Here is a 6118-nt window from a genome sequence, read left to right on the forward strand (position 1 = left end):
TTCCCCTCACTTCTTACAGGGTGTCTCCAGGGAGAACTCACCCAATAAACATTCAGTCTTCAGCTTTCCTCCCAGGGAACCCAAACTAAGATATTTTACATCGATATATTATGAGGGAATATCTCTGCGTGATGAAATTCCTGGATTTCCAAATTCTTTATAACGAGTCTATACTGCTTATCTCATACTCGACTTTTCCTTTAAAAATATGTAATATTTTAATTTAATTGATATCACTAGTAAGTGATGAGCGTCGATTAAATATACATATATACGCACATTCAAGTATATAGTGCTTCGACCTGGCCATCAACATGGTTGATTCATATCTGCATTCCAAGGATGCTGCTGCAGCTTAAAACATAACTCCATTCTCATGGAGAACTGTCTTTATACCCAGTGCTATTTGCTAGTCACACACACACACACACACACACACACACACACACCCACCAGCCACATTGCTTTATAACAGTACATTGGTGTTTTATTTTTATTAAACTTGTTCATCTGCCCACTCACCCCACTGTTCATACAGATTTGATTCTGAATACCTCTGAAGGACTCAAAAGATCCAATTCTTCCTCAAAGGGTTAAGATTTGTTTCTTCATTGAGGATATTCAAAAGAATCTGCCAGAAACTCTGATAGTAGCTTCAAAAGAGGAGGTCTTAAAACATCTTGAGTGATGATACATAATTGGAATAAGTACTCAGCCATCTATAGAGTAGCCGCTTGGAGAGGACAATGCTTTGAATGTATCGGCTTCGGGTTTTTGTTTAAAAGAAAATCCACCACATAAGTTTTAGTGTCACTTTTATGTTCAACATAATCCTCTAATTCTAATGCCGCAGGTTGTCTATCAATAGCTTAGGTTAAAAAACAATAATAAAACTTTAAAAGTATCTGAGTCAGACTTTGTACTTGCAGGTACAGCCCATCTACTCCTGTGAATAAATGGCAAGTTGTTGTAATGAGGCCAGAAAAAACCATCAAGATTCATAGAAACGGAAGATGAAAGAAAGCAGCTTGTGGAAAACTCCCAAGCGGTATAGACTATGATCAGATAAGTGTTACTACAACCAATGCATGAGGAAAGAACAGGCAAAGCTTTTGGCTTTACATTTTTTGTATCATCAATTTTACTCTCATGAACATGTACAATGTTCTTGAATCAGTAGCAATCTGATTTTTTCCACCAGAAACATCAATACAGTCTGATATAATATAAGGCATCCAAGCAAAAAGACTCCATAGTTGGAAGGTAGATGCCGCGTGGAGTCTAGGGACAAAGCCTGTTTTTTTAAATGATAGTCTTTCTAGTGATCTCAATTCTGGGAATCTATCTCAAGAAAATAATCAGACTTGTAGGAAAATCTTCATGTACAAAGATGTCATCACAATGTTATTATTTATTTATATTGTTAGTTGGAATAAGTTAAATGCTCAGCCCTGTGAAAATGGTTGAGTAAATTACCACATTTAACAAATGTTTCCGAAGAGTTTAGAGTTTATGATGATAAGGAAAAATACTAGTCATAGTGTGGAATGAACAAAGCAGGATATATGGTTTTATGTCTGATGCAACGTTAACTACAAACATATACTATGTAAACAGTAAAAACCAACTAGAAAAAACAACAATATGTCATCAACCAGAAGATGCGTTAGAGTAGTGAGATTGTACGTGACTTTTTTTCCTTCTAACTTGTTTGCATGTTACTGACTTCCTATAATGGAACAAAAATTATAAACTTTACATTATAAAAATATAAGGAAGAGGAGGAGAAAGAAAGTAGCTACTGCTTCACTCTGGTTTCTGAGGGGATGAGGAAAAATAAAGCTGAGGGATCATTCAAGCCAGGCACTGGGGCTACTAAGATAGAGGGCAGAAAACCAGCAATGTAAGAAATGGACCTAAAATAACATGATAAAATAGGGCGAAGCTGTAACCACAGTGAGAATTTGTGTAGGATAGTATTTTTAAAATGTTAGCCAATGTAATTTTATTCTTTATCTTCACCAAGCCCTTCTTGCATTCAGTCAGCTGTGTGTCCTGAGACAGTTGTTCAGAAAGTTGGGAAAACCACGAATCTGTTCTTGGCTTCAATTTTACAGCCCATAGCCTCTGAGGAGCTAGAAGAATTTGGAGCACGAAGTAAGAGAGAGGTTTGCTGGCCCTCCAGATTAGAAAGCATTGCACAGACTAGAATGAAGGGGAGAGTCGGAGAGGAAGTTAGGAGAGGTCGGATACACTGGTGGGTCCTTAGCAGTGGGTCCTGCAGCCCAGCCGCCTCCTCTGACTGTGTGGGAATAAGAGGGGAAAGGCCAGAAGCCCTACACAGGCTTGAGGGTATATGTATCCCTTTCCCAGGTAGAGCCAGGAAGGTTGCAAGATGCCAGAGCAGATAAGGTGGCATGGCAGATGCAAGCAGCTTAAAGAAGCTGCTGCGTTTCCTCATTCCAAAGTGATACAGAAGAGGGTTTGGGTTTCTGCATGCCTAAGAGCAGCTTGGGAGGAGTGAATTCTACCTGATACCCAGGCACCCAGCAGGATGTATAGGGGCAGAATACCCTTTATGCCCAGAGAGCCCACTGAGTGGCTTACCCGCCTCAAGGAGTTTCTGTATCTAGGGAGGTGCACTCCAAGCCCTCTCAAACTAGCAGAAAGAGCCATTCCACTCTGAAAGATCCCTGAGATGAGAACAAAAAGGACACAGCAATGATCTGTGTAGCTTGATGACAAGGATCAGATGGAATGGACATCTCGGTGGCTGCCAGCCCAGAGAGGAAACGATGCTCAACAAAGGTACTGCCCACAGTCTAAATGGTGACTACAGGTAAACGCCAGGAAATGCAATGTAATCACGGGGAAGGATGTTGCTGAACTGACTGAAATTTAATTTCTAACACCCAGAAGAATGAGAGCTCAAATGAGGAAGTAGCTGATTCATTGATACTAAGAAGCCATCGATTGTAAAATGCATCATTAATCTGTAGTACCACTGAAAAAGAAAAATGCCAATTAATCTATGAATCAATGCTTTCTCATCACTTAGAATTTTTATTTTATACTTGTTTAAAAAGCTCTACACTTGTTGGAACATAGACGTTTATTATATATCACTCTTGTGTATATATACAAAGGAAAATAAATTGGTTAAGAAATTCCTGAAATTCTCTTCACTTTCAGAGTCTAACTCTTCTGAATCAATGTTCATATTTTTCTTCATAGAATTGTTCTCTGTGTTGATGAGGAAACATTTCCTACAAGTGCCTGCACTACTAGCTCCAGATTTTTTTCAAGAAGTTGTCACCCATTCTAAAATATTTGATGCGGGTGCATTCTTCCTTGGCATGTATTGATAGGCAATGCTTTTTCACATAATTCAGTAACAAAACGTATCAATTTCATATACTAGTAATCTACCTCTATTAACCTGTATGAGGTAGTTGCTTTGCAGTGACTCCTCAAAAAAATAACTATTTATTTTACTAATGTATTTGAATCCCACTGTTCTGTTTCCAGATCTTTGTGTTAACTTCTTTTTATTTCAATACTAAAACTGAGAGTGATCTTTTTGAGAACATTTCAAACACCAACTATACTCAGCTCAGGTAATACCAACAATGCATATAATTCAACTGAAGGGACAATAATATGAATATCTGTGACCAAGTCTGAACATGCACAGGCAACACCAGTTATGTCGGCACTGTCGCCTGGCCAACATCAATTCAAAGATCCCTGAAAATTAACGAAGTATGGTAATCTGAGTTATAGAAATATTTTTAAGTACATATGTTGCACACCTGAGCTTGTAAAATAAAGTTATGCTCATTTCACAGGTGTAAGGCCGTCCCCATGCAACAATGGAGAGTATACTTGCAGTGCAGAGACATCCAGCTAAGTGCATAAGCAGCCTGGCCACAAGGTAAGGTCCCAGGTTTGTAGTCTAATGTGGCCTCGTGATGTCTGGCAGGAATCAGTTAAGCAGGAACAGCAGTCCCAAGCTGCTGACATGAAGAGGAACATTTTATGGTTTAAAGGAGGAAGTGTCATAGCATCCATTTTTCTGCCCCTTCAAATAATTCATTTTTTAGCCTGTCCCTTAATCAGGCAGTGAGTCTTCCTGACAAAGAGCAGATTATAACCTTCTGTTCGTGGTAATGCTATAGTGCAGTATACAAAAACAAAAACTGGTTGGTAAAGGGGGTAAAAGGAAATAGAGACATATGGTTAACGGCTTGGCCTTGGAGTCCACTGACATGAGTTTGAATCCCAGATCTGCAATTATTTATTGTCTTTATAAGTCACATAACCTCCGTGTGGCAGAAACTAGCTAGATACTCGCTGAAACCATTTTCCCTTCTTCCTGGTATGTATTTCCCAGTCCCTTTGCATTTAGATGAGGCCATGTAATTGATTTCTGGTCTTGGAGTCTGAACAGAAGGGATCTATCATTTCTATACCTGGACGCTAAACCTTTCTGTTTGATCCTCAACATCCTCTCTTTTTTCTTATCATCTGCCACCAGATTCAGAGGACCTAAGGGAGGGTTATGACACCTAAGAGGATGATGGCACCTCCATATAAAAGAAGCCTGAATCCCTGAAAAACTGTGTGCAGTAAACACCCTTAACTACCTAACTACATGGACAGTAACATAAGCAAAAAATAAGGCTTTGCATAATACAGTAGTTATTCCGTTCTATTTAGTACATTCTGCATGCCTCAGCTTCCTCGTCCATGGCAAAAGTTAAACGAGTTACTTAAAAGAATTAGAGCAATGTCTGCCACACAGTAAGTACTAAGTAAATAATGGCTCTGTTATTGTTATGTCTGATATTGTCATTGCTATTGCTGAGGCCAAGAATACAGATATAGAATTCTAACAGGGGGGAGGTTTTTTGCAGCAGATAGTAGAGGGAAGTAAAACTTCTATAAATATCAACTGATACAGGCTGTATTTAAAGTGAAATTTGAGTAATCACATATTCAGAGACAGAATAATTTGCAAATAGTAAGAAAGACCCCAAAACAAGGAAGTGACTGATTCTCAAGCAGTCAGAGTAGGTTAAAGACTAGTGTCAGATTCAGAAAGAGGTCATCAGAAGCAGAGAGAAGAGGAATCTGGATGAGCCACGCTGGGCAATGGTTCTCAGCAGTTCCTCAGGAAAGAGGAAGTGGTCATCATCATCAAAATTCCACCCTCTAATGATATAATGGCAAAGTTAATACACAATAGAATATATATAATTCTTTCTTAATAGTGTGTCGGTCATCCTCACTGATTCCTTTATTGTTTCCCTGCAGTTCTCAATTAGGAGACTCTTTGGGGGGACTGCCATAGGGACACACCCCCGCCTGCAGTTTAGAGTCAATTCTGGTAAATAAAATGACTCTTCCTTCTCAAACGTTGCTTTGACAGCTCTTCCTAGCTGTATGTGCAATGCATTCTGCTGGCGTTTGAGACTTTCAGTGGTCAATCTTGTCTATTTTTCATTCATTCAAATAATACTTATTGAGCACCTACTCTGTGCCAGGCACTCTGATAGCTACTGGACATATAGCAATAGCAAAACAAATACGGCCCCAGCCCTTCTGTTTCCTACAATCCAATGCGGGAAAATAGAAAGCAACAGGTGAACAAAAAAATATAAAATTAAATATACGGAAAGTGCTCTGAAAGAGAAAAAAGAAAAAAAGGGGGAAAACATGATGTTCCCTAATGGGGAAGAACAAGAGGGACTCCACTTAGAGAGAACACCTAGGAAAACCTGCCAAGGAGATGGTACTATTTGCCCTGTCTCCTCAATAGACTGTAAATGCCTTTAGACAGGGATTCCCACAGTATTTGGCAATGTCCTCGTGCGCAATAGGTGCTGATTAAATTCACCGATGAGTCTTTTCCTCTTCTAGAAAGAGCATCGGCCTAAACATGAGTTTTGACCTTTCTTCTTCTGCCCATCTATTGCTTTCCCTTTCACCAGCAGTGCCAGCTTCAAGGAGATGGTCATATTTTTCTACTTCTTATCCTCCTATAAGATTTGCCCCAGTGGCCTTTCAGGCAGGCCTGATCTTTCTGGTTTCAAAAAAGATAGGGGATGTTTGGGAA

The sequence above is a fragment of the Pteropus vampyrus genome, unplaced genomic scaffold, assembly GCF_000151845.1.
Source record: "Pteropus vampyrus isolate Shadow unplaced genomic scaffold, Pvam_2.0 Scaffold68, whole genome shotgun sequence".
Lineage (NCBI taxonomy): Eukaryota > Metazoa > Chordata > Mammalia > Chiroptera > Pteropodidae > Pteropus > Pteropus vampyrus.